This window comes from Periplaneta americana, chromosome 6, assembly GCF_040183065.1.
Source record: "Periplaneta americana isolate PAMFEO1 chromosome 6, P.americana_PAMFEO1_priV1, whole genome shotgun sequence".
Classification (NCBI taxonomy): domain Eukaryota; kingdom Metazoa; phylum Arthropoda; class Insecta; order Blattodea; family Blattidae; genus Periplaneta; species Periplaneta americana.
In genome coordinates this window covers 23,975,001-23,990,075 of record NC_091122.1, presented here as the reverse complement: position 1 = coordinate 23,990,075, position 15,075 = coordinate 23,975,001, and positions in this window count along the sequence as shown.

Genomic DNA, 15,075 nt, shown 5'->3' with positions numbered 1-15,075 from the left:
CGCATAAATCATTGTGGTAGTTGACTAGGGTAGTTGTTTTAAACTGCGTATCCGTTTTGTGAGTTTGTGAATTGAGTATGGAGTTGAGTTTTCTGCTGTAATACGTGAAGTATACCATGGAGATATGCCAAATCAAAAGTCATCAGAAACACTGATTTGAAAATACATTAACATTACTGCGTTCCCACTGGTTTGGTCCCCAGCTGAGATTGGATCCCTGAAGTATTGCCCCATCACTTCATGTGAAGTGGAAGGGAGTTTCTCCCAATTTAAGAATATTCTTATAGGCAATAGACATCAGTTCTCATTACAACATTTGGACGAATATTTAGTTATTCACTGCCATAATGACATTCCTATAGAAAGTAGTGTATAATGCTACGCTATGGTCGTGTTAGCCATTGAGAATTAGAAATTTGTTAGTGCCTTTTTAAATGCCTATTTTAGAATTTTGAATGCCTATTTTGCCTGCCTATTTCAAGTGTTTTAGTGCCTAAAAATCCGCAGCTTAGTAATAACATTTTTCTAACACTCTGTATACTGTATGTATCAGCAAGGGTTTTGGTGTGGTGAAGTTACAAGATATACTGACGTAATATTTAAAGACACACGACAGATTTCACACTTAATGGAAGGTCCGGACAACAGCTGTAAAGAACACAGGACACAGAGAGTGCGATGTCGAAAGATTGATGAATCTAATACATGATATTGACTTGAGAGCCTGGAGCGCCATCTGGTGGCCAAGATGGAACAACTGGCGCTGCGTAACTACTGAAAGCAAAGATAAGAGCAAATAAACAAAAGACAGGTGAAGAGAGATAGAGAGTTGGGAATCGTCAAAAAGAAGAAGAAGCCCTAAGTCGAAATTTTACAACCTCAACGCATCACAAGACCCTCTTCCCAGTAGAAAAGCCTTTTTACCTTTTATTCTATACGAGTTAGAAGCTTATAGTACAACTTGTTTCACAAAATGTGCCTAATCCCTTTTACAGGAGTTTTTGTAACACGTGGGCTGGGTTATCACAACAACCACCACTCAGATTATTAATAAGGGATCGGAAGTATATGCACTCTAAACTGGTATTGTTAGTTCGTATGTATTTAACCACTCTCCATACGCGCCTGATCAGAAATTTCTGCATTCTTAGCTGTGGCGTAGGAAGCAATGCATATTATATTCAATCACAGAACTTTGGAAGAAAGCAAAACAAATTTAAGAGCTACATTTCTTGATAACCGACGTAAGGAACTTGCATGTGTAATTCAAGCGGTTCAATAGCTGACTACTTGACTTTTTTTTATGCAAATAAAGGCTGGAAAATTTTAACTTCCTAACGTTGTAAACCATGATAACAAAACAGTTGATGTCATTTTATCTACAGTAATCTCACTAGAGGTTTTGATTTATCTAGAGAAAATCAAAACTCGAATAGGCTTTAATTGACTATTACATGATTAGAAGAAAGTATATAAAGATTAGAAGTAACAAATTACTCCAATACAATAAAATATTAATTGACTTAAGAAAATACAACTGTCTTCAAATGTATTATTGTACCATCTCAACATTACGCCAGATGGCAGTAGTTTGTTATGATTAGCTGTTTTCTTGTTATCAGTTGTGTCAAATATGGAATCTTCATTGAACTCTGTGGACGGTTACTAGTCAAGATGGCTTTGTTGACTCAGTTTCATTTTTATTAAAACAGTTGTATTCCACTTCAATCATTCGGATCCCAGTAATCAACGTTACTTCACAGATGAATTTCAATAAATCTTAGTATTAAACAATCTTTGATACGTGACTATCAATAATATCATATAGCAGAAGCTATAACAAACATAACCTAAATAATATAAACAACTGTTAGAAAAGTTTTAATTAGGGATGATGAAATAAACAAGAAACGTTTTAATTAACGATGATGAAATAAAAAAATAAACATGAATAACTTAAAAAAAAAACAATTATTGAAACTACAATTTTCAAATTTGAATGTTTTAGTGGTTGGTGGTTCAGTTGATATTATATTGGACGTGTGCGTAAAAGAAGTGAAGTCGTTGATGTACATGGTGTGTCCCTCAGCTTATTCAGGATTTCCGAATGGTGCTCTTCATTTAATTGTAAGTAGGGTTTCAGGGAAGATGCATAGCTATGACCAGTGATCTTTATTAATTCTTGTTCTTGAATGCCAATGCGAGTCATATTTGAAACTGCTGTGCATCGACTGGAGTGGTTTCTAATTTTCTGTTTTTTGACGTCCAGACTAGTGCAGTTTGAAATGTTGGCAAACAAAGAAACAAATGCTAGGTTAGTGATACAAATAAAGAAATGCTAGGGACACGATAAAATTGTGCGATAAGCAGCCATGATTAGTTGAAAGACGTCCTTTCGTACCGTTTTATTGGTCGAAAGTAGTGTGACGTAGTAAAAGTATAATAGTCTAGAGAAAATCAAAACTCATGTGGGACTTAATTGATTATTACATGATTAGAAGAAAGTATATAAAGATTAGAAGAAATAAGTACTATAATACAATAAAATATTAAATGACTTACTAAAATACAGAACTGTCTTGAAAATGTATCATTGTACCATCTCAGCATTACAAATATTCCGCTAGATGGCAGTAGTGTGTTATGAGCTGTTCTCTTGTTACCAGTTGTGCCAACTATACAATCTTCGTTGAACTCTATGGACGATTACTAGTCAAGAAGGCTTTGTAGATTCAGTTTCATTTTTATTAAAACAGTTGCATTCCACTTCAATTATCAATATTATATTAAACAATCTCTGATACGTGACTATCCATAATCTCATACAGCAGAAGCTATAACCTAAATAATATTATAACAAGATAATGATAAAACAATTTTAAGTAAGGATAACGAAACGAACATGAATAATTTAATAAAAATGTACAATTATTGAAAGTACAATGTTGGCAAAAAAAAAAAAAAAGAAACAAATGTTAAGGAGGAGATAAAACAAAGAAATGGTAGGGAGGTCATAAAATAAATGCTAGGAAGGTGATAACAGTTGTAGGGTAAGCAGCCATGATTGGTTCAAATACTTCTTTTCTTACCGTTTTATTGGTCAAAAGTAGTATGACGCATTAAAAGTGTAATAGTCATATTAAACGTATATAAGGATATGGTTAAATATGTACGAAGTAGCAATATCACTTCATAGTGCACATACTGTACGTACTTTCGATCTCCATCACTGATCAACTTTGAAGAGAATAGTTGCGCTTGATGGTGCAAAATATTCCACTCAAAAATGTGTGCCCAAAACATGAGAACGGAATTGAATTTTTTTTCCTCGAGAGGGCATGAGTCAATTATTGACGTACATTTTAAGAAAACAACTTACAACTTACAAATGGCTTTTAAAGAACCCGGAGGTTCATTGCCGCCCTCACATAAGCCCGCCATTGGTCCCTATCCTGAGCAAGATTAATCCAGCCCCTAGCATCATACCTCACCTCCTTCAAAACCATTTTAATATTATCCTCCCACCTACGTCTCGGCCTCCCCTAAGGTATTTTTCCCTCCGGCCTCCCAACTATCACTCTATATGCATTTCTGGATTCGCCCGTACATGCTACATGCCCTGCCCATCTCAAATGTCTGGATTTAATGTTTCTAATTATGTCAGGTGAAGAATACAATGCGTGCAGTTCTGCGTTGTGTAACTTTCTCCATTCTCCTTGCAAAGGTAGAAAATAGGAAAGAAAGCTGGGTTTGCAGTGAAATACCTGTCCTTGGGCAGAACACTATGAATGAATGAATGAAAGTAAACTTGACAAGGAAAGGAGAATTTCGCGCGTATCGCTATTAGCAAAAAATATGATCCCTACTTAAGGCTGGTTCACAATAAACCGGAAACGAGAATCAAAACGAAAACGAAAACGGCAAAATTGTTAAAATGTGTACAATTAAATGTGAGCATTCACAATTAACGAAAAGCTTGCCGGAGCCCGGGATCGGGAACGGAGAGTTGGCCAAGTTTCAACTTTGGCGTTCACGTTTCCGATCACAGCCCACTAGATTCATTCTATTGCCATCTAAAAGCTATTTTGTCGTCGTATATTTCGTAGCAAGAAGACCGTGACATAACCTATGCATTATTTTGTTCTGTGCTTTGCATCATGGAGCAAGTTTTATTTGATGAGATTCTAATATTGAGTGTTGAGGAAAATCCTCACGTTTACGATAAGCGGCGCGTCTCGTATAAAGATGAGAAAATGAAGGAGAATACGTGGCTTTCAATAGCTGCATCTTTGAACACCGATCGTAAGTGAACCATACAGTATTTTATTACTGTATTGGTTGTATTACACACTACATATTCATGCTTGAATTCAATAACTACTGTTGTGTTCATTTTTGTTCTATTACAAATGTTTCTTCTCTAATTATTTTACGTTATGGTAGACTTAAAATATGTTGTGATAATAAAAATGCATGGGCATATTTATAGTACCGTACGTAATGAAATGTTTCAGTTGAAATTTCGAAGTTGGTTAATCTGTGTTTATGTTGGCTGCCTTGTACTCATGAGAGAACGCCATTGGTCAATTATACACAAATAACATCAGAATGCGTAATATCGACTTTACATATCGTTATTGACATGCATATCGATATGCATAGTCGTCTACGTTCTCGGTTTATTGTGTACTAGCCGTACCCGTGCGCTCCGCTGCAAGCGTTAGAAATAAATATAAAGTAATTACATAATTAAAATAGGACGTTTGATCCAGGGAACATTCGTGTTTGATAGAAGGATAAATCGTTTAATATGTTACTTAATTTAAATTGCATCCAAATAATTAAAATGCGATCATTTTGGTCCAGAGACACTCATTTGGTGCAATAACAATTCCTTTAACATGTTTCTTAATTTTTATTAAATGCAACCATAGTTTAATGAAGATTGACATCATTTAGATTTAATGTGTATATTTTATTTTACTTGTTTTAGGTTTCCATTGAATTATGGTAATAACTTAATTTTAACCCTTGTTTTCTACGTATTCAGTAAATGGCGCTTGGCCTACTATGGTTGTGAACCCTTCAAATAACTTAAATTATATTATATAATATTACATATTATATTATATTATATTATATTACACTTTTTATATTATATTATATTATATTATATTATATTATATTATATTATATCAGAAGTTACTGTAATGACATTATAGCATTAAGTTATGTCCATCTAGAGAAACTACACTTTCCAATGGTGAAATAATAATTAATTATACAAATCGGTTAATTTAGCTTCCGATATTACTTCATACAAACACAGAAACATTTTCATTCATAGCTTTCGATTGTTGCTGTCCAAGGCCCCTTATACAGTAGACGTCATTTGTTTTTCAATTCATTACACGGCCTTAGATGGCAGTTATTTTAAAACTCATTTATCTCATTAAATATCAGTCCTATCAAAATATTTCAAGGAATAAAACTTATCGAAAATCATTGTTAAAGAAACTTTTGTTATGTAACATTTTTCACAAAAATCAATAATAAGCGAGATATTTCGATTTATTTAATTCAGGCCCCCGTATAACCCCCCTTTTAAATAATGTATTTTGAATGTCGTATAGCCTAAATCTAAGTTACAACGAACTTAATTTATATTCCAATTTTCATCGAAATCCGTTCAGCCATTATCGCGTGAAAAGGTAACAAACATACATACAGACAGACAGACAGACAAAATAAAATTTCAATAAAGAGATTTTCGGTTTCAGGGTGGTTAATTATATATGTTAGGACCAATTATTTTTGGAAAATCGAAAATTACCAGAAAAATTTCGGCTACAGATTTATTATTAATATAGATAAAAAAAATTCATATTCACGTCCTCTGCTTCTCGTTGTCATTCTGGTTCTCGTTCCCGGTTTATTGTGAACCAGCCTTTACAAATAATCGAACACAAGTACACTCGATTTCTAGTCAGACATCCTACCAATCGAGTGCCAATAAAGAACAGATCTTGTAATAGAGCACAAAAATGCCTCACAGCTCAGATATTTGCTCGACTCCGATAACCCAGGTCGCTCAGACATTTCGCCTCGCTTCTGTGCAGAGCATTTAGACTCTGGTCGAGGTTTGGAATGCAATTACAGTATTTTAAAAAGCGCCTGGTGGCACTAAAAGCGTAATGGGCCGTGGCGTATGGGAGTTTTGGAAACACTGAATTCGGTACGGTCGCAATTCCTTTGAAGGCTGGCAGATACGAATACCATCGGGGGGGTCTGCATAAAACCTGTTACGTAACATGAAGAGGAAAGTTGAGCGAAATCGTCGTGACGGTTTGTTGAACAATTCGGGTACCTGAGAGACACGTTAGCTTGGCTCCAATTTTGACTAAATTTTGCTATTTTCCATATTTTGTAATTTTTGTTTGCCAATTGGTGAGGTTAACGCGAAAGTGGAGTACATTTTGTCTAATCCACAGACACGAGTAAATGCATTTCATTGCTTTATCCGTGACTATGTTCCAGTGCTTTCTGAGAATTGAATAGCGCAATTCTTTGAAGTCTTTCCATGTGCTTATTCCTTGCATTTACCTTCATGTTATTCCATTTTGTTTTCAATATTGCTGAAGGCATTGGTATGCGTTTTTCTTGCATTGAAATCTCTTTCTACATATTTTCAACATTTCTTCTTTCCTTCTAAATCTACCCATCCGTCTTTTAGTTTTCGATGATTTTAATGTGTTTTGAGGTTATCTCAGTTTATGACATTTTACTGTCGTAATATAACAAATTAACTCACTATACAGGGTGTTTCCGAGGTGAAGTTACAAACTTTCAGGGATGATGGCGAAGGGCACATGTATCAATTTGAGATAAGGAACCCTGGTCCGGAAATGACTGAGTCGAAAGTTACAAGGAAAAATAGTTGTTTCTTTCTTTGCCAACATTTTAAATTGAACATTTTTTACGGTTCTATAAAACATGCTTTGAGGCTCCGTTCAAACGTTTTGGTGAATCTAACATTAGTGAAGTAGAAGTTTAGTAAGTCAATTAATATTTTATTGTATTAGAGTACTTTATTTCTTCTAATCTTTATATACTTCCTTCTAATCGTGTAATAGTCAATTAAATCCCAATCGAGTTTTGATTTTCTCTAGATAAATAAAAACCTCTAGTGAGATTACTGTTGATAAATTCGTAATGAAACTTGCAGCGGTCAAGGTAGCAGTTGGTTTTTCCTCATTCCGTCTTTGGCTGGGTCACTGGCTGAGAAGGAACTGCATACTGAAGGATGCACTGGAAGGAATGGTGAACTGGAGAAGAGTTCGGGACAGAAGAAGATATCAAATAATAACAAGATATGTAGATCATACGCGAAGACTAAGAGGAAGGCAGAAAATAGGAAAGACTGGATAATGCTGGGTTTGCAGTGAAAGAACTGTCCTTGGGCAGAATACTATGATTAATTAATTTTAGTTTGTGAAATATACGAAATATATAGACACAAAAACACATCCAAACGAAATTCTCAACACACGACTCAATTTCAGAACACACACACTCTTTGACTCCACATTACACTACACAAACACACCTCCACGGGAAACACAAACAAAAGGCGCCAAGACCAGCAACAGCCAGTTCTGGATATGGCCGATAATAGATTGAAACATCTTAACGAAGTAATGTAAAATTTAACGAGAAAGACATAATACGTTTTATATTGGTTTATACACGTTTTTAATTTTAGTTTATAATATGCACATATGTTTCTTCTTGTATGTCACCTATGCTTAATTTGTCAATTTTGTGTCCCTCTACCTGAAAATGATTTTTAAAAAATCGAAAATATTGGTGAAAATATAAACTTGTGATTTGAAATAACAGAAAATTGCTTGTGTAATAATTGGTAAGTTGTAGACTGAAACTATAAAATAATTATTACTATATTTCATATTTAAGTTAAATTACGCTACAATTAGTTAATTGTGGATTAGAAACGTGTTAGTGTAATCGCGCATTAGTGTAATGACACAAACGAGGAAAATGGAAACGTTGAAAATGACTCTGAGCCACTACCGCTTTCTGAAATTTAAGGGGTTAGGTACAACTTACAGCAGTAAAATTTTGGAAATATGAAACATTTTTTTCCTCCATTACTGCATCCTGTATAATAATGAAATTAGTATGTGTAAAACACTGTCCTTCTGCTATATGAAAAATAATATTTTTACGATTTAAAAACTTATGTACAATTTTTTTTTTTTTCAAAATTCAGTTCACTGTGCAGTGATGAAGTTTTTCCCACATAACTCAAAAACTATCCACCATTTTGTGATGAAATTTCTTGTGTGTATTAATGCATGTCATATCTACAATATGATGCAAGATCACTTCTCTATCTTTGATAGACTGTTTGATAAAAAATAAATTCATTTTACAAAGTGGCCAAATATAAGTATTTTCTTCTAACACAAAATAAAAAAAATATATATTATTAATTAAGGAATGTAGCTGAAAGAACATGATATTGTAAACATGAGCTTTAGCAATAAAATAAAAGACAGAGAACATGAAAAAGTTAACAAGTTTATGAGTTATGAGGGAAACGCTTCATCACTGCACAGTGAACTGCTACCATTTTTAATTTTGAAAAAAAAAACTATACAAATATATTTTTTTAAATCGTAAAAATATTTTTTTCATACAGCAGAAGGACAGTGTTTTACACATACCAATTTTCATTATTGTACAAGATACAATAATGGAGGGAAAAAATGTTGAATATTTAAAAAAAAATTACTGCTTTAAGCTGTATCTAACCCCTTAAAAAACGCTAAGAAGTGAACCCTGGTTTATGTCACGACGAAAGACCATTAGATCAGTTGACAGAGGAACGAAATCGAATGCTGACATGTGTCAATCAAACCTTGGAGTGCAGAACAACAAAGCCCTTTCGATTTAGTGAAGCACTTGGCTATTAAAGACGAGTAAATTTTCTGAGAATTGAAAGTTGAGACCGAACTGAGTGGTAGTAGGCGTGATTGACCGATCTTAGGCAGCTTGTGTGAGTCTTTCGAAGAAGCTAATCCCGGGAGGGTCCAAACGAAAGGCTGCTGCCGATTTTTACTGTTACCGAACACATAAACGCCGCTTTTTATAGACTCAGTGACTTTCGGTACCATTACTGCCGCTGCTGTCTGTGTGGCTTAGTCACAAGTCACAGGGTGTTCTGTAACTGCATACACAATGCTGAGAGAAGCGGAGATTTCTTAAATATTTTAGACGCTGAATAGCGTGCGGCGACGTAATTCAAAAGGCCTGAGGTTCGAGATATATGATGGTTATAATCACTTATGCATTTACAAGGTCTTAATAAATCATTATCGAAAATTAAAAAGCAACCTCTTAAACTTTCCGCTTGCTTAATCACTATAATATCTATTATTTTTATTTTTATTATAATTATTATTGTTATTATTATTATTATTATAAACATCATTAATTTGTCTAACGGGAAAGTGATATAGAAATAGTTTTATTACTTTTTTCTTTCAACTGAATAAAAATAATTAATTAAATCAAATACACTGTATATAAATAAGCATTAATCTGTAAAATTTATAATTATAGTTACATCACTAACTGAACTCAAATAAAAAAAATTAAAAGAATAATTGCAAAAATGAATAGGCTTATTAATACGAAAGAAATTGTGCACGAAACGAAAAATACCACAAGAAGAAACTATAAATAAACAAACAAACAAAAAACAAACAAATAAATAAATAAATATAAATATATAAATACGTAAATAAATCAATTAATTTAATTAATAAATAATTAAATAAATATTTAATTAAATAAATACTTAAATAATTAATTAATTAAATACGTAAATGGGTAAATAAATAAATAAAATTAAACAAATTAAATAGAATTAAGCAAATTGAATCAATTAAAGGGATAAAATAAAATGAAATTATATTAAATTAAATCAATTAAAATGAATTAAGTTACTTAAATTAAATTAATTAAATTAAATTAATTTAAACAAATTAAATTGAACCAATTAAATAAAATTAATTGAATTAGATAAATGAAATAAATTAAATTACATGAATTAAATAAATTTAATTAGACAAGTTAAATAAATTAAATTAGATAAATTAAATAAATTAAATTAGATAAGTTAAATAAATTAAATTAGATAAATTAAATAAAGTAAATTAATGAAATAAATAAAATAAAATAAATGATATGAATTAAATTAAATTAATTGAATAAATTAAATATAATTAATTAAATAAAATTAAATAAATGAATTAAAATTTAATACATAAAATAAATAAATAAAAGTAAATAAAGAATGAAATGATATAAATAAATGAAATAAATAAAATAAATAAAATACATACATAAATAAAATAATAAATAAAATTAATTAATTAAATAAAATAAATTAAAAATAAGTGAAATAAAATAAATGAATAAAGTAAAATAAATAAATTAAATAAAACGAATTAAAAATAAATAAATAAATAAATTAATTAATTAAAGTAATAAATTGAATAATTAAATTAATTAAATATGTAAATAAATAAATGAAATTAATTAAACAAATAAATAGATAAGTATATAAATGAGCTAGCAAACAAACAAACAATCACTCATACAAACAAACAATCAGAAGTGTTACTTGTATAGCCTATAACAGAAAACTATAAAAAGAAACAAAGCAATTAATACTATAAAACACAAATTATTATCAACATTTATCATATCAACACCTTAGTAAAACTCTAATTCATGCAACAAAGCAACTCTTTCTGGATTGTGATAGTGTCCGACAATCCCTGACGTTACTAGGTAAAGACTGTAACACGATGCAGAGTGAAACTCCGATGGTTCGGGTGGGCTCATGTGTGAGCGTTTAAGCGTCTCCTGAGATCAGCACGGAGATTGCTGAACGTCTTGTAGTCGAATGCGTACATCTCTCTCACAGGGTAAGACTACCTGTTTTACTGTTTCGAAATGACAGGCGGCGGGAGAAAGAAGAAGCCACCAGAAGATGCTGGTCTTGTCTCATGTGGACCAATACTCATTTCCAGCCAGAGGGGAGGGGAGGGGAGAGACTAACCAAACATCAGAATGCTGTAAAAACACGAGGCAGGAAGGAATAATACGTTCATGCACTTTGTGCCACGACGGGAGGCATCCTCTGAAGACGGGGATTCTAAGACCTCTGACATACTGTACGTCATATCGACATGCAGTGCCACTCGTGAACAAACAAATGCTGCTAATGGTGAATTTCATAATATTTCCTTTTTTTTCTTTAAAAGTATTTAATGATGGCTTCTTAAGAACAGGTCCGCGATTGGAACTCCGAGTGATATAGACACATTCATTCAATGAACTCCTTCTAATTTCTGTACTTTTACAAACTGTTTTATCTACAATAATAATAATAATAATAATAATAATAATAATAATAATAATAATAATAATAATAATAATTAGTGGTGTTGATCGATCAAGATATTTAATCGATTAACTATTTGAACTTAATCGATTAATCCATAGATTCATCGAGTTTTGATCGATTTGAAAAATGTTTTAATATACTGTAATACACAATTATTGTTATATTTAACTTGTGTTCGATGATAAGCATAAGTATTAAATGGTGTATATCTGTAGATATTGTATCGTTATATATAATTTATTTCCAAGAAATACAGTTTGCCCAGGCATCCTGTGTTGCCAAAAACACAGAATAACACACATATAAGAATAGTAATGATTACAGTAAAATAGATGAGTCAAATTGAAATGTGAACTAGGAGCTTAAGTTTAAGAAATAATAAATTTGTACATATATTGTAACAATCACACACTAACGAATAGAAAAGGGGGGGATTATGATATTCCGTATAAATGATTTTTCAGAATTGCCACAGACCCTTTAATGCTAGAAGTAATTATTTTTGGAATGATGTCATGGATTCCAAATGTTTTGATAGTGTTTACAGTTGACCGTGGGATGGTGCCCCTCGCTCCGATCATTAAACCATGTACTTCCCAGGTGTCTTTCATCTGATATTTTTCTCGAAAATACGAAATAGTAGGCTCATAAATTTGTTGTTTCTCTTTGTTGACCTCAGATGGTTGGGTCTGGCTCATCTCAAATCTAACAGTTGGGTCCAGTATAAAGCCTTTACTATTAGTCTTGTCTAGAGCCACGATGTCCGCTCTTCTAATTCCGCCGCCTTCAGACGCAACGCAGTGCACCTGTGCTATCGCATAGAGAAACGTAACCATGTCATTCAGGTACTATCATATGGTGGTAGATGAAAGAAACGCATTGTCCGATATTACCCGATGTCCGATATTACCCAACTCTCCCCTATATATATATGCACAAATAATTATAGGAGAGAATAATATGAAAATAATAAGTGATGTAGGAGTTGTCAAATAGAGAAAATGGAAATATATATAAATAATTTAGGAAAAAATAGCTGAGGAAGAATTATTACGAATAGGTAGATTTGAGACTTGAGAATAAAAATAACGCAAATAATTAATGAAAGAAATATACAATATTTAGTAGCAAAGCGAGAAATGGGAGGGAAACTGTCTAGGTATGAGAGACAACAGAAGAGGTAAGGATGGATATAAATGCAGTCAGAACAGAAGCATAGGAATTAAACCGGAAATACTTGGTAAAAGAATATAATTATTAACACAAAAGGGTAGTATATGGGTATATATTAAAGTGGTAGTGGATCGAAAAGCAGAAATATAAAGGTCTACCATAACTATGTAAAAGTTGGCTGACAAATAAATATCATATACGGAGTGGAAATGAAATAACCTTGCAGGTTGGAAGGAACGATAGAGTACAGTACTTACTTACTTACAAATGGCTTTCAAGGAACCCGCAGGTTCATTGCCGCCACATAAGCCCGCCATCGGTCCCTATCCTGTGCAAGATCAATCCAATCTCTATCATCATATCCCACCTCCCTCAAATCCATTTTAATATTATCCTCCCATCTAAATCTCCGCCTCCCCAAAGGTCTCTTTCCCTCCGGTCTCCCAACTAACACTCTATATGCATATCTGGATTCGCCCATACGTGCTACATGCCCTGCCCATCTCAAACGTCTGGATTTAATGTTCCTAATTATGTCAGATGAAGAATACAATGCGTGCAGTTCTGTGTTGTGTAACTTTCTCCATTCTGCTTTAACTTCATCACTCTTAGCCCCAAATATTTTCCTAGGAACATTATTCTCAAACACTCTTAACCTCTGTTCCTCTCTCAGAGTGAGAGTCCAAGTTTCACAACCATACAGAACAACCGGTAATATAACTGTTTTATAAATTCTAACTTTCAGATTTTTGGACAGCAGACTGGATGATAAGAGCTTCTCAACCAAATAATAACACGCATTTCCCATATTTATTCTGCGTTTAATTTCCTCCCGAGTGTCATTTATATTTGTTACTGTTGCTCCAAGATAATTGAACTTTTCCACCTCTTCGAAGGATAAATCTCCAACTTTTATATTTCCATTTCGTACAATATTCTGGTCACGAGACATAATCATATACTTTGTCTTTTCCGGATTTACTTCCAACCCTATCGCTTTACTTGCTTCAAGTAGAATTTCCATGTTTTCCCTAATCGTTTGTGGATTTTCTGCTAACATATTCACGTCATCCGCATAGACAAGCAGCTGATGCAACTCGTTCAATTTCAAACTCTCTCTGTTATCCTGAACTTTCCTAATGGCATATTCTAGAGCGAAGTTAAAAAGTAGAGGTGATAGTGCTTCTCCTTGCTTTAGCCCGCAGTGAATTGGAAAAGGATCAGAAAGAAACTGGCCTATACGGACTTTGCTGTAAGTTTCACTAAGACACATTTTGATTAATCGAACTAGTTTCTTGGGAATACGAAATTCAATAAGAATATTATATAAAATTATATATATATATATATATATATATATATATATATATATATATATATATATATATGGATGGAGCTGACGTCATTTTCAACACCCCTCCGTTTTTTTTTTAAACATGGTTCACTAATATTTCCCTTTTTAAAATTCCATGTTTACATTATTTTGGAATTTCTTAAAGAGACACTTTGCGATAAGTCTGAAAGGCTTTAAGCAAACCATGACACCAAATTTAGGCTCAAGTATTTCACTCAGATGCTCTCCGGGTTCCCACACCCGTAACACTTCCCTTCTCTCTCCCCACCACCTCCGAATTTTGGATGGGTGAACACATTGACGGCAAGGAGAGTAGGGAAGCGTCAAAACACCTTTGTTCAAGGCGGAGAGCGAGTTGCTTAACATTGAATAAGTTGCCCTTCTTCACAACGAGACATTCACGTGGGTGGGCTATCAAAGGACCATTATACAAACAACATCCATGTCCTCATGTCTGGAGAGAGAGGGGTGCTGAGGGGGCCATGTGTGCTATCCAGACGCTCCAGGAAAAGTACAGGCTTGAGACAGTCAGTGGCGTTCACACACCAAATATTGGCCATTAGTATTATAATGCACATCGAAGCTTGACAAGACGAAGCAGCTCAGACCACGTTGTGAACTCAGATATGAGAGCTTTTGTAATTTACGTAGGCCTAAAACTCGTAGTACGTTTGGTAGTAATACTAGTAGTAGTGATGATTGTGGTATTTGTAATTGTAGTGGTGATAGTAGTAACAGTAGCAGTAGTAATAGTCGTAATAGAAGCAGTGGTATAGTAGCAGCAGCAGTGGTAAAGTCGCAGTAGTAGTAGTAGTAGTAGCAGTGATAGCACTAGTAGTACGAGTAGCAGTACCGGTAGTAATAATAGCAGCAGTTGTAGTAACGGCAGTGGTAGATGTAGCAGTTCACCAGTAGTAAAAGTATAAGTAGCAGTTGTAATAGCAACAACAGTAGTAGTAGTAGTAACAGCAGTAGTTGTAAGTAGTGGTAGCACTAGTAGTACAAGTAGCAGTAGCAGTACCAGTAGTAGTAGTAACAGCAGTCGTAG